Raw genomic sequence first — 21,732 nt, forward strand, 5'->3', positions numbered from 1 at the left:
CAAAGATGGTAACTGAACAATCTACTATAAAAGGAGTACTTCATTTATAACTAAAAATAATAGGCAAACTGTGGATTTTCCACTCTTCTTCTAATTCCCATTTATCTGATCTTTCAGTTGTTTTTGTCCTTGTGTTTTCATTCTTTAATCTAGTTTTTCCTTCATGCAACCTATAAAGTAAAGACATTGCCACAGAGTGGATTCTGACACATAAAATTAAAAAAACTCACTGCCGACAAGCTGATGCCAAGCCGTAATGACCCAGCAGGACAGAGTGGAATGACCGCTAAGGGTTTCTGAAACTATAAATCTTTAGGGGATTAGAAAGAAATGTCTTTCTCTCTCAGATCTGTTTGGTGGTTTCAAACTGCTGACCTTGTGGTTAATAGCCCAATTGGATAACCCATTGCAATACCAGGACTCCTTGTAGGCTTTGTATAATTTTAGGGGAGGAAGAAGCCTCATCTTTTCCCCACAGTGTGATTTGAACTACTGACCTTGCTGTTAGTAGCTCAATGAGTTACCCACTTCACCACCAGGGCTCCTTGTTCAATGACTCCTGTGCTGAACCACTAGGGTATTCCACGTGCTACGAGAATAAAGCCTTTGTCTTTTCTTGATTTCCTGCTGTGCCCATGTGGGTCGGAGACACCTTCCATAGGGCTCCCTCCAAAAACAGTTTGTTTTTACTAAACCAACTACTGAACAAAAGGGGAAATAAATGAATAAATCCAAGGAAACCATGGTCTTCAACTTAAGTAGCTTTAAAATATATTGGGCTTTTAGTTTTAGACATAATAAAAAATATTTAAGTAAAATACCTGCCAAATTTACTGAAGTTCGATTATCTACCCTTCTTTTAAAAGACAACTTAATTTATTTCCCCTGTTACCTTCAAGTATAATCCACAGTTTCATGTGTATCCCCTGTGTTTTCTTTTCCTGTGACTCTGGGATTGTAGATAGGTTTTCACATGTCTGCTTTTCTAGTTCAGCGGTTCCAAAGCAAAGGCTGTACCTGTCATGTGAGGGCCAGCTACTGTCAACCCAATTGATTAGGAATGTGAGGAAGGCTAGGTAGTCCAGGATCTGTTGCCCAATAGGTCATCCCAGGGAAACAGTTCATATCACACAGGATTCAGTTCGTGGGACAACACTTTGAAAAGTTTTTTGTAAAAAGGAAGGTCCTTAAAGGAAGAGTAGGAGGCAAGGATATGATCTTTTCTGGTTTTAAAGGTGCCCTTTACAGAAGGGGCACGGGGAGGAGAAGAGCCAGGCAGGGTGCAGCATAGCAGCAATGAAATATACAACTTTCCTCTAGTTCTTAAATGCTCCCCCCGCATCCCACCTCCACTATCACGATCCCATTACTACCTTACAAGTCCAGCTAGACCACAGGATGTACACTGGTACAGATAGGGACTGGAAACACAGGGAATCCAGGACAGATGAGCCTCTCAGGAGCAGTGGTGAGAGTGGCGATACAGGGAGGGTGGAGCAAAGGTGGGTAGAAAAGGGGAACTGATTACAAGAAGCTATGTATTACCTCCTCTCTGGGGGACGGACAACAAAAAAGTGGGTAAAGGGAGACGTCAGATGGTGTAAGATATGACAAAATAATAATAATTTATAAATTCTCAAGGGTTCATGAGGGAGGGTAGAGCCCCTGGGGAGGGAGGAGGTAAAATGAGGAGCTGATATAAAGGGTTCAAGTAGAAAGCAAATGTTTTGAGAATGATGATGGCAGCAAATATACAAATGTGCTTGCTATAATGGATGGATGGATGGATTGTGATAAGTGTTGTACGAGCCCCCATAAAATGATTTAGAAAATAATAAAATAAAACAGTCTGCAATAAACAATAAATAAATAAAAGGTGCCCTTTCTGCCTACTATCTCATCAACCATGTTTGTGTTCAGAAACTTGAATGCCTTCCCTAAGGACGTGGCCTAGCATGGGCTGTCTTGAGAACCTGAACTCCAGTCTCCTGCTGCCTTACCCTACGATTTGGTCTCCACTCCTTTGGAACTATTCACAGCAGACCTGCTATGGATGGGGACAGAAGCACAGTGAGAGGCTGCTGGGTTAATGTGTCAAGATTATTGAACTACGAAGGCTCTTCTAGGGACAATTTGAACAGCAATTGATGCTGTCAGGGCACAGAACCATTTTGCTCTCCGTTGCTAACGCTTGCTATATCGTGCCGAACCCAGAGGTGAGCATCTACTCCAGGCAGCCCTTGGCTAACATCTTGGGATCTCCCACCCCTGTACAGATGACAGCTGGCTGACATCACCGCCACAAACAGACCTGGACCGTTTGTGGACAACCGTTCACGTCAGCTGGAACAATCAGCATTGCTGGGAGAGGGTTAGCATAGAACCTCAGCAGATTTCCCCGCCCCTCTCCCTGGCTTTGCTCTTGGCCCTCCAGCACACCATGCCACTGGCTTTGCACGGGCGGTTGGAGTCTCCTGTTTGTTCTAGAGATGATAGAGGATGGACTTGATTTAAGCAAAGTATTCATCTATGTCAGGATAGGACCGACTCAGCAAAGATGGTTTGACTGATTTCATCTGAGATGCACGCGTTTGTTTAAAATCCTTCACTCTTCCTCAAAGCTCAGAAGCCATGCACGATTTTCACACCCAGGGAAAATGTTACCGAGCAAAGTTGTCGCTCTAAGGGCTAAGGTATGCGTGACCCAGGCCAGGGCATTCTCAATAGCATCCCATGGACGTGCAAGGTGGAGAAGGCATAAGAGAGGCCCGAGTAGAAGTGATGCACTGGAATGATGCTGTTGGGGAAGGATACTGAACGTACCACTGCCGGACAAACAAACATCTGTCTTGAAGGAAACACAGTCAGAGTGGGTGTTCTTTAGAAGGGAGGATGCCAAGACTTCTTCTCGTGTCCTTTGGATGTGTCATCAGCAGAGACCAGGGCTGGAACAGGGTATCGTGCTTGGTAGAGAGTTAATGGCAAAGAAGAAAGGTCCTCAACTCAATGGATGGGCACTGAACACCAGGGCTGCACCAGAGAACTCAAACATCACCATTGTGATGATGGTACATGGCTGGGCAGTGTTTCTTTCTGTTGTACGTAGCCTCCTCTTTCTCCCCCTGAGCAGCTGTTGGTTTTGAACGGCTGACCTTTCCTATGTTGGCCCAACCTGTAACTACTACACCACCAGAGAGTATGGCAAATAAGTGCCCCTTCCTTGAAGGGTCTGTCTTTTGCAGATGTCACTCACAGGCTTGGCGCCGACTGGAATTCCCCCCAGGGAGCTTTTGGAAAGACTAACCCCCCACCAACGGTGGTGCCTTCATCGCTCGGCACTGGGGTCTAGGGATGCGTCAGTCCTTCTGTGCTCAGATGATTCTAAAATATCGTCCAAGTGGTGAATTTACAATCACGTGTCCCTTTGTGGACAGGACTGTCAGCAACAGGAAACTTTTTTCTTTGAGTCACATTTTGGTGCCAAGAAAAGTGGTTAACTTTCTAAAGAGTTTAGTGTGAGAACTTTTCTAAGGAAAATACTCATGCCCTATTTAACCAATTGATGTTTCTTTTAACAAATGACTTTGGTCATCTCCGCAATTGGTAACCACCAGCTGCTCTGTGGGAGAAAGCCAGTGCTTTCTACCCCTGTAAACGGTTGTAGCCTCAGAAACCCACAGGGGCAGTTCTACCCCGTTCTGTAAGGTTGCTGTGCGTCAGCATTGACTTGAGGGCAGTAAAGTTGGCTTTTGTTTTGAATACAATTTCAGGGTTGCTGTTTTTTTTTACCCATTCATTAATTTCTTCCAGTTGTTTACTGATAGTTACATCTTGGCTTGTTTGTCTGTCTTCCTTGAAGCTAGGAGCTTTAAAATTTTATTTTATTAATTGCCACATTCCCCATGGCCAGAATGCCTGGCATGCAGTAACCCCAAAACAAACTTCCTACCACCCAGTGGATTTCAACTCACCACGATGCTATACAGGCACCTAGGTCTGCTCCTGTGGGCTTCTGAGGCTGTCAGTCTTTACAGGAGCAAGACTCCCCATCTTCCCCCGACTTGGTATATAGTGTGTGCTCAATAAATGTTAACATTTTCAGCATACATTGTGGCACACCGTTCTATTATCTCTCTGGTGCCCAGGAAGCTTATGGTCTGTTGAGAAACACTGACACAGGGCTTAGTAAGTCCAGTCCAGGGGTTCTATTCAGGCTGGCTCTGGGAACATCTCATTTGTAATATTTTAGACAATTTGAAGGTTAAAGAGGAAACGTGGCAAATAAAGGGAAATTCCATTGCGATTATTCCCATTCTTTTTCTTGGGAGGCAACGTGGGTAATTAGTGAAAATAAGAGTGCGCATAGACTTAAACATAGAGAGACCTAAATCAGTTCCTAACTGACCGGGAGAAAGCCCATTTAACCCTTCGGATGTCTGTTTGCTCCTGTCCAAGGTCTGGCCCTTGGATGATCAGGTCTGCCGACATCAGTCCACTGTGTGTCTGTGGTCCTGCATCCTGCCAGGGAGTGACTCCCTCCTCCCTTTTGTCATGTTGCCCTGCATGTTTACCCATTGACCTTTGTCTCGGGAGCTTTGGTGGCACAGCGGTTACCTCTTGGTCAGCTATTCGAAATCACCAGCCTCCCTGTGGAAGGAGGAGGAGAATTTTGTAAGATTCACAGCCTCGGAAACCCCAGGGGGCAGTTCTGCTCTGCTCTGTAGGGTCACTGTGAGTTGGAAGGCAGTGAGAGGTTGGTAACTCTTTTGCGAGTCTCCATGCCGTTAGAAGGACCTGTGCCCTTTGGATTCCGTTATCGCACACTTAAAACAAAACAAAAAAACAACTCTAAGGCAATAATACCTGCTTTGGTGTGGCAATCCACTTTGTCTAACTGGATGTCCTGTGTCACTCTGTTAAGCTTGCTCACTATATCTGCACGTATGCACCTGAGGATCATAGATGGCCCTGCATTTAGAGACTGAGTCAGTATATGGTCATTTCTATGAGGCCGCTTCTTAGAGCTGCGCTTGACCTGACATTCAAATCAGCCCTGTCTCTAAATCCTACGAGGTTGCAAACTTAGATGCTTTGGAAACCCAAACCCATGCCGCACACTTAGGCACAAAGTCACAGAGAAGACAAACTTCTCAGATGGTGTTTGTTCAGCCGGTGTCCACTGACACCCTGTAAGCCTTCATGCAGAACACATTAGTGGAATGTGGAATTGGTTCAAGGAATCTAAGCTCTAATCCCAGGATCTGAGTAGGGCTTGGCATGCCTTCATCTTCATTCCTGCCCTCAGCGGCATTGAGCCAGCATTTACAGGGACAGGAGTTACCCCGGGGGGGTCTTCTGCACATATCCCATCTTGGGAAACGCTGGGTTCTGACTCAGTCTGTCTCAGAGGCTGGAAATACAAATTCTCAGCAAGTCTGGCGAGACTCTGAATGAAACAGTCCAATGCCCTGACTCCACAAGGCACCTCCACCCCTAGCGAAAGCCAGAAGGGCCCCAGGGGTTACCAGGATGCAAAATTGGGTGTCCTTTACCCCAGAGAGCCTCATAGAGAGGGCAGCATTGCTTTGGAGTCACTTCCAACCACCTTAAGACAATTCTCTTCCTGTCTGAGGCCACTGCCAAGCTGTTTCAGTAGCCAGATATTTTGACATCAACTGCTCCTTAGCATCCCCGACCTCCCTAGGTGGCAGAGACGCAGGTGCCAAGCATCTGGATACCCAGTGTAACACGTCACTCTGGGTGCAATGTCTGGAGGCACAAAGAACACTCACCTCCGTGATGGCTCCTTCTAAGCATTTCTTTCTGACAACAGGTGCACTGTCTTACTGAGAGGGTTTCCATTCTCCTAGGAACTTAAAATGACCACTTCTTACCTGGTTGTTGGTAGGTGCTGTGGACTTGGCTCCAACTTCTCTCTTACATAGTCATCCCTAATAGAACATTGTTCCCACCCAGGGCTAATAGAGTCTGCTGATTGGCCACAGGAGATTTTCTGAGTCAATCATGGCGCCCCTGCTGGCTTCCTGGGAGTCCCAGTGCTCCTGCTGTGAGTGATCGGTCAGTGCTCACATGGAAGGGTTGTTAGGTCTTTTGAATAGCACCTCTCTCCACTTTTCCTGCTGTGTCAACTGTGAGAGATTCAGGTCTTACTCACTATAAGTTCCCAGCGCAGGGCCTTTGCAGGGACTCGTCCCTCTACGCAGAGCATTTTTCCTAACAGACTCTCAAGCACACATGCACGTATATATTGTTGAGTATGCTTTGGACTGCTGACCACATGGTCACTGCTGACCACTGTCTGAGACCTCCAGTACAGATTCACAAAGCCTTGGAAACTCTATCGGATTGCTGTCAGTCCAAATGGTTTCAGTGGCATTGGGTTTGGTTTTGTTTACATATGTGTACATCTAGACACACACACACACACGTCAGGGACTTGGGCTTATTTGTTTATTGTTGGCCAACCTCTCTCCAGCAAGTTAACATGCAACATGTAAGGAATAGATTATAATGACTGGCCAGTACTCGCTAAAATCTGTTTCAGAAATAAATGCATGTGTGACCCATGCCAAATCATGTTAGTACTCTGTGTTAATGCGTGTTTGTGTGTCAAAGGTAGGTGTCATTGTTCAGCTATGCATAGATTTTAGGTGATCATCTCATGCCACAACCATATATGAGCCAGTGACCATGTCCAGTGACCCCTGTTGATTCCAATACATTGACTTTAACAAGCAACCCATAGGCAATATCCCTTATACGATGGAAGGAATATCCAAGCTCTCATATATCTTCCCCTGTTGAAGTCACACTTACTATTTGTATTTACATAGCTGTAATATCGCTCTTATTTTAATCTTGATATAAGGAGGGTAATGTTCATAATGTAAATAATAGTGTGCCTAGGGCCCTGCCATAGACTAGACATTGGTTTCCATGGGCTGGATGGGTTTTGATCCTCCATACTACTTATAATAACAAGACACAATATCCTTATTATATTTATAAGCAAGACATCTGAGACTCAGAGGTCAAGTAAGTTGCTGAAGGTTGCACACCTTGTTAGTGATCGAGGCGGCATCTTCATTGGGCAGTCTTCACTTCCAAGTCTGCATTTTGCCTACTGCCTCTTTCTTAAGAAGATAAAATTATCATGAGATCCCTATATACTTTTATGTGCTTATAAACAAAAAGCAGCTCAGGGGGTTTAACTGTATTAAAGAACTCTGTGAAATGGCAAAGAACACCTTCCTAAAGACGAATTTAGCATGTGGCTTATGTAACCAAACAGACTACAGAACCCAAAGGAACTTTATGACAATGATGCTGGTCAGAAAACATTGAAGAAATAGGAGAGTGATGAGCTGTCAAGAGGATGAAGTGGCATAGGACTAATCTGAAAGAAATTCAGCAAGTACATAACCAATAAATGATCATCACCTGGGAAGGCTAGTCCATTAAGCACACACAATTCTGCTAGGTGCCGTATTGTCAGACTGTGGGAATAAGAATCCTATCAGATGAATGTGAAAATATATGAACAGCTACAAAGAACTGCTGCAGTTGCATGTGTTTTAGATAGGGGATAAACAAAAGCTGTTGGAACCAGGAGTACCGACTTGACTGGCTCATGACTGAGCAACGATAGAATGTCCTGTTACCCAAATGTAACTCATCCTTAGGATCCTCTGACATGTTGGTCTAAGTTGCAGAATCGTGGACTGTCTGGTGAAGTGTCCCTGGATTAGCGGCCATGTTGCCACCAAGGGACAGTAGGCAAAGTACAGAGTCTCTTTTTCTTCATCCTTATGGAGGACTTGTTGTTGGAAATGTGTGAACAGTATGGAAGTCAAGGAAACAGTAGCTCCTAATGTCCAGGTAGAGTTGTCTGGGAGAACACAGAGGTTTTCCAGGACCGTAAAGAGTGTCCGTCTCAGAAACCCACAGGAGCAGTTCTGCAATGCCCTTTTAGGTCCCCGTGAGGCAGAAACGACCTTGATGACAGTGAGTTCTATTTGTTAGTGTGATCTGGGATCAGGTACAGAAATGTGTATTTTTAATCCAAGGATCTAGCTCCTCTTGATAAAGCCGTTAGTTGGCAGTTTGAGCTGGAGTTTCTGGGAAGCCATCCTCTAGGGTCTTCGTGGAAGCATGGATGCATGCGTCCAAGCATCCTCATGGAAACACATGAAGTGGAATCTGAAGGAGGGTCAGAAAAATGAAGACGAGAGCAGAGATCACGTAAGGACAAAGCTAATCTCACCTGGTGGAACCAAAGCAACGCTCCAAGTGCAGCAAGAAAGCGTGAGAAGCAATTTCACTGCACAGTTTGTTGTTGTTTCTTATTTGTTCAGGTCAGCTCAACTTCCTGGGCTATAACGACATCTCCCACCTTTGCCTTCTCTGTTGATAATGAACTACTGTGACATCCCCACTCATTTGGTGACCCTGAATATGGATACAGATTATACTAACTCAGCCCTATTCCTATTTGGAGTCTAATAATACCTTCCATAATATAAGATAAAAAGAAAGTGAATGAGAGCAATATTTATCAGAGATATTGATGTGCTATCCCACCCCGCCTCTCCTAACCCATGTTAATGTGGGACTGATAGCAAGGTTAATGGGCAGTTTAAAAGAAATAGTGCTTGTAACAAACAAAAGTAACTTAACACCAGACACACAGCAAATACCTAGTAAAGGTAAGCTTCTACATACTATTATTGTTTGGTTATTAAAAAAAAACTATTCATCTCATAGAAGAGGCTGTTTTGATGAATATTTAAATAAATGAAATTAAGTTTTAAAATTATATTTGATACCTTGTATCAATTTTGGCAATGGTTTATTTGGTCCTCTGGCTGGAACAGGATCGAGACAATCCTGATTTATATAAATGAGCATTTTTCAAATAGCTTCAGGTTTTAAATGACTCACTCACATTCCTCCAGGTGAGACTTTATCCTGAGGCCAGTACAGAAGGAGTCAACCACCACGCTGGTCTCTACTGTGTTTATGATAATATCATTCACACCAGTGAGAAAATGTATTGTCGTCTGAAATCAAAAGCCAAAAAAGCAAAGCAGAAAAATGTGATGTCAGCCTGCAAATTCACTTCCTCAAATACATCAACTACATGTGTAAGACTGATCGCCAATAAGACTGATCACCAATGCTTGTGGCGGCTGTCATCACGTGCAAATTCCAAGGAGCACAGTTTGTCGACCTGTTGAGCCCAACACGTATTTCATGCTCTTTGGTTCCACTCATCGCAACCCTGAGTATAGCGGAAGGAAACAGCCTGGTTGTCAGCCTTCCTCTCAGTCGGTGCCTTGTGTGAGCCTGTCGGTTTGAACTTATTATATGAACCACTGTGCCAATCTAATTAATTGGGGGCCTTCCTCTTTTTTCTCTGACACTCAGTTTCACCAAGCATGATCTCCTTCTTCAGAAACTGGTCCCTCTTGAAGACACGTCCAAAGTACATGAGGTGAAGCTCACCATCCTTGCAGCGAAGGGGCATCCGGCTATGCTTCTTGCAGAATAGGTTCATTCCATCTTCCGGCGTAACATTCTTCCCCACCATAGTTCAAAGAGCAACCCTTGTTCTCTGATCTCCTTTATATGTTGCTTAGTCTTCTCATGCATATGTGTTGCTCGAAAATGCCCTGGCTTGAGTGAGACACGTTATAGTCTTGAACCTGGCACCTTTGCTTTTTTAACGTGATAAAAACAGTTTAATGAGATACTTGCAGCAGATTTCCCCAACTCAGTACACCGTTTGAGTTATTGACCACGGCTTCCATGGATATTGAGTCTGGATCCAAGTAAAATGAAATACTTGACGTCACTGTTTTTGTTGTTATTTATTATGGTCTTGCTTGTTGGTCCAGCTGCGAACTTTATTGCTGTTGTTTGGTGGGTTGTGGGTTGATGTTGACATATAATCCTGCTGAAGGGGGAAATTTTTGATCTTCTTCAGGAGGTACTCTGAGCCATCTTCTCTTTTCAGCAAATGAAATGGGGTTGTGCCTTCTGCATGTCACAGATTGTTACTGAGTTTTCCTTCAATTGTAGTGTGGTGTGCTTTTCCATGGAGTCCGGCTCCTCAGCTTATCTGCTCAGTTCACAGATTGAATGGGTGTGGTGAAAGGATACAGCCCTCCTGTTCACCTTTCCTGATTTTAAACCATGCACTATGATGTGGGGTGCGATCCAGAAACTCACTTCGCTGAAGATGCTTCACAATAGTTGTTTTCACCTGATTTCTAAGTCCCATGCATCTTCCTGGGAAGATTGGAAATTGGTCTGGCATGATATTCTCGTCTCAAAACCATCCCAGCTTTCAGAGTTGGTTGCAAATTGATTTCTAGGGGGTGTGATCCAATATCTTCCCAAACCCAAAGCCAAAGTGAGTAAATCTCCGTACCTCCAAAGTTAATCCTATATGCTTTAAAAAAAACAATAAATAATAAAGATGGACATTATTTTTACTCTGTGGATTCCATGTCTTTGGATTAAAGTCCAAATCAGCTCATCCATAGTTGTGGCTATTCCTATTTGCTTCTTTTTTATTAAGAAGGGATTGGCTGCTTGCCTGGCCTATCTGCTGGTGCCTGGAAGATGAACACAAGCTAATTGTAAACCATAGCCTAAGATACACATTATAAAGAAGGTAAATCTATTGGAAGTGGGAGGAGGTGGGGACCAAAGAGCAAGCCGCAACACCAGAAGGAGACTCCAAAGTTGCATTTTATCCTTAGGACTGGTGAAACGAGTTAGTGTTTCTTCTAACTCACTTTCATTAAAGCATGTACTGCTAAGTTCCATAACAGGGTGCTAACAGACCTCTAAGGACTTATAGTTGAAGCAGACAGTGAACATGAGGAGGCACCCTGGTGGTGTAGTGAGTTATGTGTTGAGCTGTTAACTTCAAGGTCAGAAGTTGGAAACCATCAGCCACTCTGAGACAAAAAGGTGAAGTATTCTACTCTGGTAAATATTTGTGGCCTCAGGAACCCACAGGGGCAGTTTGCCTCTGTCCTACAAGGTCACTATGAATCAGAATCGAATCCCTGGCAGTGAGTTTAGAGTTTGGGTGTGGTGAGTAACATGGGGTCCCTTGGTGGTGCAGGTGGTAAACTGAAAGGTTGGTGGTTCAAATCCACCCAGACACACCGTGGATAAAAAGCCTGGGAGTCCACTGCCAGATCACACCCATGGAAAACCATATGGATCCCAGTTCTGGTGTGCACATATGAGGTCTCCGTGAGTGGAAATCAACCTGACAGCACCTGCTTTGTGATTTTTGACTTGTTTTATGAACAAAATGTGTCAATTACTTCTCTATTGAGTTATAGAGTTAAGTACTAAAGGATAAATTAAGCCAGAGAAAGATGATATGCTCAGAAGGGATTAAGCAAGTGAGGGGATGAGCGAAGGGCAAGCCCAGAGGCCAGCTGACAGAAGAGCCTGGGGCAGAGGAAACGGCAAGGGCAAATATCCCAAGACAGGAGAAAGGTGGCATTTTTGCAGACTATGTAAGAGGTCAACATGGCTGGAAAGAGTGAGACAGGTAAAAGTGGTGAGTGATGGGGTCAGATTACCATTTTAGTGTAGGAACACCATACAGCCTGTAACGCTGAAGTCTTGTCTTTGTTAGCTGGCCCAGCTCAGTGCAACTCCATGCACTGCAGAACAGCATCCTGCCTGGCCCTGTGCCATCCCGTGGTTAAGTATTGATTGATACTTTTGTGATCCCTAGGGCTTTTCTCTTGGCTGCTTTGGAAAAGCAGATCACCAGGTCTCTCCACTAATCTAGCTTATTCTGGAAGTTCCCATGAATTCTGTTTAGCAGCAGAGTAACAAGTAAGTCACCACTGACTGGTAGTGGCTGCTTATGAGGGACTGTGACTGGCAATTAGACCTGCATATCACACATACACACACACACACACACACGCACACACGCCATGCTCACTCTCCAAAGGGTTCTGTCTTGCTTGATACATGAGGTGGTAGTTCTTGACTACTAGGTTGCTCTTAAGATTGCGGCTTCTCTGGGAGACCTGGGAAGTCACGGAAGGTTTGATCAGCACCATGGAGAGAGAGAGCTCTGGAGTCAGTGGCAAGTGCTAAGAAAGGAAATGGAGACTCTATTTAGGAACCTGTAGGATTATTACTAGAAGTCCTGGTGGCATAGTGGTTACGCATTGGGATGTGATCTACCAGAAACTCCAAAGGTGAGAGATGGGGCTTTCTATTCCCCCCAAAGAGTTAGAGTCAAGGAAACTCACTGGTGCAGTTCTACCTTGTCCTCCAAAGAGTCAGTATGAGCTGCCATTGACTCAATGGCAGTGTGTTTTTTCAAGATTGTTATTGGATTATTATTGGAAGTCCTGGTGATGTAGGGGGTTATACTTCAGGCTGCTATCTCAAGGTCAGCAACTCAAATCCACCAGCCACGTCTGGGGAGAGACGAGACTATCTATTTCCATAAGGATTTACAGTCTAGGAAACCCATGGGATTGGTCTATCTGCCCTGTAAGGTCACTACGAGTTGGTATCCAATCACAGCCATGACTTTGGTTTTTGTTAGGAGGATTATCATTTTAGAATATGCAATGAAGCTGGTGGGTTGTTTGGGTTTTTTATTTGTTTTTTTGTGCGTGTTTTTTCTTTCCACTTTCACTTGAGGCCATGAAGTTAGCCAGTGGTGGAAATGGGGCTCGAATCAATTCTCTTGACTTTCCATCTAGCATGCTTTCCGCAGTGGCCAATTGCTCCCTTGGTTTACACTTGAGGACAAATGGAATACCTTGAGGGCTCTTTCTGGCTCTTATTCAACTTCCCTTTTGGTGGCAGAACTCAGTTATTCTCTCTTTATGTTTTTTTCAGAAATCAGCGTGCAGTGTCTCCCATTTTTAACCCCTGAACAGCTCGTTTTGAGGCAGCCAGCAGGACTTCCCTCCTACCCTTTTCCTTGCATCTCCCTGTATTTAGATGTAGTGCCCCCGAAGCCCCCGAACATCGCGAATCCCACATGCTCATCACATGCTTATTAGCTCATGAAAGTGTGATACAAGCTAATACGCTAGAACAAAACCTAAGTCTAGAAGTGAATACAAATTCTCTGCCTGCTAAAACCGGAGAATAAGCATTAACAGGAATTAACTGGATTCCCACAGATCTAAATATATCTGCGGAGGGAAGGCTTCCGTTTTACTTGTATTTTGTCTCCACTTGATTCGTATTCTTTTGCGGTAATTATCTTCCACTGCGGATCACCGCTTTCCTCAGTTAGTGTGGGTAGAAGGACGGCACAGGGTGGACCCTGACGGTTCTCTTACGCAGTTAACTACAGTTGACTGGGAGGGAAGGCCCCCAGCGGGGTGAGATGAACCTGCGGAGGGATTCCATTTTACAGGATGGGGGCTTCAATAAGGTCACTGGAGGAAAAACAGTGAAATAAAAGATCATGGGATTCCCCCCACAAACTTTTTCAAAGATCCTTGCTAATAGGCATTCCAGAATGGGGGTGTGTGTGTGCGTGTTTGGGAAAGAGAAGCAGTGTGTTCAGGCACATTGAGAAATGAGGGAAAGTCAAAAAGTCCTGTGATGAGGGCTTCAGAACACCCATTCTGTTGCCAACTAATGCGTTCCTTCGAGCTCTGCAGTCAGTGGAGGGCGGCAGGTGAGTTCTTTTATTGTCCTGCCCGTAGGGGCCCTCCACAAAGGGTCCAAGCAAAACAGTGGCTTCTGTGGGGCTCTGACTGGGCCAGTTAAATGCAAGGAGGCGAGGTCAGCGCAGAATGTTCTGATGACTGTTTGGGGGATGCCAAAGAGAGACAGCTTTTCTTTAGGGTACAAGATAATTACGGGGAGCTATCATGAAGCTGCTGCAGGAAAGCTGCACAACAGGGTTTCACTTACTTCTTTGTCATTCTTTTTTCCCAGCCAGGACACTGTCATCTCACTGAGTAACAGGGGTGTCCAAGAAGAAGTTCATTGCGAAACCTTACCTTACCCACCTTATCTCCCTGAGATTTCCCCTTGAACCTATAATTTTTTTTAACTTTTAAACTTTTAAAACACAAAAGGAGTCCTGATGGTGTAGGAGGTTCCTATGCTTTGCGCCACTAACTTCAAGATTAGCAGTTCAAAACCACCAGCTGTTCTGGTGGAGAAAGATGAACTTTCTACTCTCATAAAAAGTTACCGTGTCAGAAACCCACAGGGGCAATTCTGTGCCCTCTGGGGTAGCTGTGGGGTGGCATCGACTTGACAGCAGTGCGTTTGGTATGGGTTTGGGAAACACAAGGAATCTTTCCAAGGAGCATGAGTTGAGTCCCGTGAGCTTGGAAGAACGGGCATTTTGGCATAGTGTAAATGGAAGAGGACAGAATTCATTGGAGAAGAGTTAGGGAGATGGAAATACCATGTTCAGGAGTGGATAGACCTAGGTGGAGACTAAGTAAAGACACAAGTGCTTGTTTAAGGTTTCAATGCTTTGGGAGCATCTATGAGGTTTTTCAGTAAAATGCCCACCCATGTGGAGTGACCAACAGAGGGCAATTCAAGGCTGCGGGTTCTTGAAAAAGTGCAAGTTTGAACTCTAGCAACTTTGGGATATGACAGAGCAAACAGAATGTCACATCACACAATATGCTTCTCTCTATTGGTAACAAAAGAAGGACAAGCTAACTTTCAGGCAAGGGGCAGTGGCTGTTTCTTGTGGAAGCTCTGCCCTCCGTGTGAGAGACATGGGTTCAATTCCAGACCAATGAAGCTCCTGGGCAGCCACCACCATTCTGTCCATAGGTGTTGCGGTGATACCGAGCAGGATGCAGCGTGCGTTTGCTGTGCTGCTGAGCCGGCCAGCTTCACAAGAGCGTCCGGATGAAGACACAGGAAGAAGGGCTTTCTTCTGCTGGGTGTCGGCTCACCAGCAGTCAGGAGCTGAGTCCCGGCAAACTTGGAGTTGTGACATCCCCACACCCTCCTGGATTTATCTCTATTGAATAGAGTATTTGTTATACAAAAATTGTCTGCTGTGATGTCAGACAGGTGGCATATGTTGTTTGGATTATTTTTGATATACGAATGTGCTCAGATTTCTTAAGTTCTTTTTTACCTATCTCATCTCCAAGTTCTCAACCCTTTTCCAAAGCACTTTATTTTATGTACTTAAAAAACGTTAGTGTTTGTCTTTAACTCAATGCCTATCGAATGGGCTAGGACTTAGCAATCAATGAGAAATGCCACCAGGCCAGGCTCACTGAAGGTGGGCAGCTAGACTGTACGTGCTCACACCTGAGCCCCCGAAAAATAAAAAGCAAGATGGAGAATATTAAAAAAGAGCAGGAAACGAGAGCATTGTTTTAAGGGGGTATTCAAAACAGCTAATCACTGCAGCAAAGACTCAGACCACTCAGAGTGAATGTGTGCAGCAAGTCACCAGTGCACACTGATGATTTAAATATACACACATGTGTATATGTGTGTGTGTGCCCTTAATTTCTATGTTACTGCTCTAATCTGAATATTATTTCATCTTTAACTCTGGAATCATCCCTCAACTTTGTTTTCTTTTGTGTTCTGCTTGTTATCCATCTTAAATACACAGATACAAGCCAAGACCAATAAATGCAATTGCTCATTTGTCTATAAAAAGCCCTTGGTGTCCTATTGTGTTGAGGTTGCTCCCAGGTAGGTCAGCAGTTTGAAACCACCAGCTGCTCTGAGGCAAACGATGAACCTTTCTCCATCTTTAAAGTTAATAGTTTTGGACAACCACAGGGCAAGTCTACACTGTCCTATATGGTCAGAATCCACTTGAAGGCAGTGAATTTTTAATATATTTATATTTATAAATATATGCCTGTTGGTATGTGCAACCAAGGTGCCAGCTCTACATAGAGAGATTCAGGCATGGCCTCTTGTGACAAATACATTTCCCTGTTGGAATCCCAAGACCTCTCAGGAATGTCGCTTCCCATTCAGAAGAAATAATCCAAAATGGTGGCTAGTCCAAAAATGTCATTTATATTTGGCTTTGGAATACATTACCAGATGTTATTCTAGCAGATTTCCCTCCCTAATTAGGCCTCACTTAAAGTAGGAGTTAATTTTGTCTTCATTAGCTGTTTCGAAATCAGCAGGATGGGGCAAAGGAAGAAGCCCAAGGCATGCTGGGTATTTGGGGGCAGCTGGCCCCCGGGTATCGCCAGGAGGTGGATCTGGCACAAAGAACAGCGTTCAAACCGGGATCATCAAATTGCTGGCGCACCCACTGCAGATGTGCACTTAGCACCTTCTTGACGAAGTTGCGGGCTTTTTCTTTTCTGTGTTAATCTTGAGTGCAGAAAATTTCTCTAATAGGAATTAGGCAGATAATAAGCTGAAATTTTATGTGAGGGAAAAAAAACCTCAGAGGAGGCTAGAAGAGGTGGCAAGACCTCGCCCAGAATGATCTCTAAGCACACAGCACCTAAGATGCTGGAACTGATTAATGAGTGATAAGAAGACCCCACTGCTTCCTTCTTATTGATGATTTGAATAATGAGGAAGCAGCACTCTCCTGGCCTAATTCGCATTAAGAGAGCTAAGATAATGAAGCTGTGATTAAATGGCTATTAAACTATTTTTATCAAACAGAGATCAAGCGAGTGTGAGAATCTAGGGACGTCGAGTGTAATCGCAATTCTACAAGATGCAGAAAAAATTACTGTCATAGGCAGGGTCCGGGCCCTCTTTAACGCCCCAGTTAAACTTCCTTGGGACACTCCATGCCGTTTTCTCTCCGCCTTGCGGTATCAGCCGGCATCTTGAGCCCCTCACCCCCTTCTTAATTTAGTGGATTTATTACCCCTCTGTGTGCTGTAGGGGGAGTCGAATGCGCCGTCTGCCCCACCACGTGCAACCGATTGCGAGATCATTTTGCTAACTGCTCACAAGAGGAGGTGGCCCATATACGCTACGTGGGATGGGATTTGAATGGTGAGGTGGCCACCAAGCCCCTAGGATCAGAATCTGTTTCTCTTCTGCGCCTTTTGGATTCTTCCACATTCAAGGAAGGTCGTATGGGGACGTAGAGGGATAGCTGTCCCCCAGGGCGATGATGTACCTCCCAATCTAACTGATTCCCAGTTTCGGTTTGCTCAGATACCTGTCCGGGTGTCATCTGTCACTTCGAAGGCTTGTCGTCCTTGGGTTACTTTTTTGTTGTGATGCCTTCTTTATTCCTGGAGAGCCTGGGGACTTACACGGACTTACATTGAAGTTGGAAGAATTGCAGCACGCCTCGCTTGGGTCAGGCGGAGCCCAGGGTGGAAAACCACCCACCATGGAGTCTGCTGCTTGTAGCCAGACGCCTGCTGGTTTGCTGGTTTCCATCTGCTGCGGCACCAGGACTGAGTTTAGGCTGGGCTGCAGTCGATCACAGTTCAATGTCTGATCCCTTCTCATACTTTCTCTCCCCCCTCTGCTTTCTATTTCTTTTTTTAATTTGGATGGCACGGGTAAATCTATGTTTGTAAATAGCAGTAAGTTCCAACAGTGAGGAAGGGGTAGCAAAGCAGAGCCTTTGAACGGTGATCTTGCCATGTCATCTAACTCCTGTGCGCTCACTCCCCTGTCACCTGTGGGAGAGACACCTGTGAGCCGGCCAGGGGGCTTCATCGGTGGTGACTTTGATTTATTTGCTCTGTAAATTGGGACCAAAGCCATAATGGAAAGTGACAGTAATTGTTTAGTCGCTCCCTCTTCTTCACATCAATTCCCTTCTCTGGGGCATTTGATGGTGGAAACTTGTAGGAAACCCATTGACATAGCTGGAACCAGGGGCAGGGTCCCCTCCACTTGATGCATAAGGAGAATCTGTGGCACCTCCCTCACTGCGGGGTCATCAGCAAAGATCAAGCATTCCCTCCCCACCCCCCAGCTTCCTATAATTAAAGAGAACACAGAGGCTTTGAAATGATAGCATGTTTTTTCTTGCTTAATTCACGAACAGCTTACCAAAAGAAATGGTGTTGAAGTGTCACTCTGAGTTACCCACAGGGTTATAATAAAATATTTAATCTTTTCTAAGGGACATGGGCTGTAAATAATCTGGATCGCCCTGCCAGTATCTGCTGGTTTACTACTAACCCACCCAGTCCGCCTACACTAAAACACACACGCGCATGCGCGCGCACACATCTCCCATTCCACGAGCCCTCTACCTCCCACCTCCACCCCCACTGTGGTTCTAGGAGAGAGGAGAATTAAAAGAGTTGGTGGTTTAATCAGATCTTGTAAATTAATGATGACATTATCAGGCGCCAATATTTCTGCCATTGTATTTGTTGTACATTCACCCAGCTTATTAAAGGAATTGGAGAAAGCCAGTTAATTTCAATGTTCTTTGTCATTTTGACTTGATTGGAATTACCATAGTTTGTTTGCATGAGGGATTGAACGAAGGCACTATTGTATTATGTGATTGAAAGTAAATAGAGGCTTGTAATATTGCTGGGAAGCCAAACACCAGGTTTAAATCAGAATAAACAAACGGAATCATTTATTGGTAAATAGCCTTCACTCTTTTTCATGAACTATCTGAGCTTCAGGAAAAAGTAAGCCTTAAAAAAAAAAAAGAAAAAGGGGATTCCTAGAGAAAATATTCAATTTAAAGATTGTGCATGCTCGTGCATGTGTGTGTTACATAATGCAAGTTATATTTCCAAAGATTATTGGATTAGATACTATAGAGATACTAACATTGATATAAATGTAATTATTGTGATCATTTAAATGACATCTATTTTATTGAGCTAGAATTGTATTCAGAGCAAACAAGTCAATCACCTCAATTTGGTTTGTTTTGTTTTTTAATGTGGCAGGAAACTCTTGAATTAAAAAGAGGGCAATTGGAAACTTTGCCTGCAGATTATGAACCAAGTGAGAAAAGCACTTCAATGTTTGCATTCTGAGGCTCACATGAATGGAGGGTGGGAGTGCGGTGGGCCAGTTGGAGATGGGTGCACAGGCCTGTTTTGGGAGCCTCCCTGAAATTAACTAGTCAATTCTCGGACTAGGATTTACCCTCTTGTCATAGAACCTTCAAACTTATACCATTGTCAAGGCTACCTACATGGGGTGCCCAAACGCCTTGACTGACAGCCTCAAGTCCAGGGCCATTAGGACAGATGCATTATGCAAATGCAAAATTTCCCACGGAGCAAGCCAATGGCTCTCCGTGGCCTCTTGAATCAGAACGCGAGGGGGCTACAGCTTCATTCTTGGATAGACGCTGATCAGTAATGAGGGGAAAACAATTTTTATGTGAAAATAGAATGCATACGTGATAAAGGCCTGCCTAATTTCTCTAGTAATACAATTTGATTTTCTGATTAGCTGTCTTATTCTGTGATTCTTGTAATTTTGTCAGGTCAATTAACTGGAGTTCAGTGCTAGAGAGAAAGGCAGTGTGGGCCCTGCTGGCTTCATTAGATGTCAGCAGCTTAGGTGCATTTTGTAATAGAATCTGTGTGGGATAATTTAGCCGATATTGTTAATGTCATAGTGTGCAGGACTTATATTAAAAAAAAGACTTATGAAGAAAGTCAATTTGGACCAACAATGTGAAGTGCGAAAAGACAACAAAGAGAAGTAAACCATGTTCTGTGCAGCATCGGTTGGAGGCAATACATGCTGATCAGTGACTGATTCAGCAAGTCATCAATGGATAGCCATACATTATATCAGCTCAGAATTGTAGTGGTTCAGGTGAATGCTAGCGAAAATCCAAAAGCTTTGTATGCTACAAAGTCATAGAAACCTTCATCAGACAAAATATCAAAATGTGAACCTATGGTTTCTTGACATAGCCTCCATTTCGCCTACATGCTTCTGAAGGTAGTTTCAATCTAACTAAGCCTTACTCCTGGCCAAAAAAAAATCAAAATTCTGGACTCTTCAATATATCCCACCTCAAAATTGTCATTCAGGCTTCCTTGAGTGACTCAAACATCGTGCCCTTTTTTGGGCTCTTTGAGTCTGGGAAACAAAACAGGAAGTCTGAAAGGGTCCAAGGTTAGGCAATTGGGAGTATAAGGTCAAGTTCCCAACAAAAATCTTGTTGGATAGCCCTGCTGTCCCTGAAGAGCCAGCAGGTACATCGTTTTGATGGCAAACAAGTCTTCTGTGCAACGTCCCTCGTCTTTTCTCACCAGTACTTGTGGTCATTTGGGTTCTTTGAAAAAAACACACAAAAACTATCTATCAAGACCACCTCTTTGGAGTTCCTCCCAATAGCTGCCTTCACCCCCTGAGATGACCTCTCTGCTTAGAATGACCTCCCTCCGCAGATCTCTTTGGAAGTCTATGTTTTTATTGGATTGTTTTTTTAAAAGACACCCTGACAAGCTGAAGGCAAGTGTATGACTGAAAGAAATTACCTGCAGGATTCCACTGATCACAGGGACACGTTGCACTTGAGAATGTTTTTATTTGGCGGATTCCACATCAGATGTTCTGCTAGGTACTGAGCCGGAACGCTAGTAGCGATACATTGTGGCTTTCCCTTGTCTGCTATGATGGCATGTGGCCCCTTTAACAGGGAGAGCCCCTGGGTGCTGAACATGGCTGGCATGCTGCTCCGCTGCTAAAGTAGGGGTCCAAGGCCACCCAGAAACACTTCAGAAGAAAGACAATTTCCTTCCATTAAAAAAAAACAAACCCATAAATCAGAAGTGCTCAACATCTCATGGGGCTGCCAGGAGTCAAAATTAACTCCCTGCCCCCAGTTTTGTTTTGCTTTTGTTAATTAGCAAGGTCGTTAAACTCTGGTTGGGGAGTCCTTGAGGATTTTTGCATGGACTACTGAACAAAATCTTATGGTATTTATTTTCATAATGAATCATTTACAATCGCTTCCTCTTGATGGTAGGTCCTTCGGGGCAGAGTTCTGTCTTGCTTCCCTTTGCATCTCTAATACCGCTCATGACCTCTGGCACAGAGGAGGTGCTCTACAGAGTGCCTGCAGACTGATTCTCCAAGGCTGCATGGATGAGAACAAGTCTGGGAGGTGGAAAACAAGCGAGAAGGGGGTCCCAGGAATATCTTAGAAGTTATGCTGCAGTGGGATAGTACCTGTGGCAGGGAGAAAGAAACTCCCTGAAGAGGCAGGAAAAGTAAAACAGGACTTACTGATGGACCAGATGAAAGGGAGTCCAAGTCGGTCAGTGTCTAGGTCTGTTGAATTGTTATCCCGAAGTAAACAGAGATGGAAAGAGAAAGAGTACTTTTATTTTGAAAGGTCTTCCATTTGAATTTTGGATGATGAAGTAGAAATGTCCATGATTAGGTAGAAATGGCCACTAGGCAGTGACGGATGCATGACTAAAGATTGGGACAGATGTCTACAAGAGAAATGTGTACTCTTGGTATATTCCGTCATGAGACTGAAATTGCATCTATGAAAATGTGGATAATTTCTCTTGGTATGGTTTCAATGACTGCTGGTATTCAGAGAGATGACTTAAGTATTTTTTTAGGGGTATGTTGTAACAGAAGTGCCCGGGTGGTGCAAGTGTTTTGAACTTGGCTATTGATGATTGGAATCCATTTAACAACACCACTGGAGAAAGGCCAAGTGGTCTGCTTCCATAAAGATGATCTAAATGATTAAAAAAACCAAAACAAACTCAAACCACTGCTATGGAG

At 44.2% G+C, this 21,732-nt stretch overlaps 1 protein-coding gene across 1 annotated transcript in view; it reads left to right on the forward strand.

The window, feature by feature from the left end:
- The window catches only part of PPARGC1A (PPARG coactivator 1 alpha), a 119,778-nt gene that overhangs the window by 50,116 nt on the left and 47,930 nt on the right, over positions 1-21,732 (forward strand). The window lies entirely within an intron of this gene.

This window comes from Tenrec ecaudatus, chromosome 3, assembly GCF_050624435.1.
Source record: "Tenrec ecaudatus isolate mTenEca1 chromosome 3, mTenEca1.hap1, whole genome shotgun sequence".
NCBI lineage: Eukaryota > Metazoa > Chordata > Mammalia > Afrosoricida > Tenrecidae > Tenrec > Tenrec ecaudatus.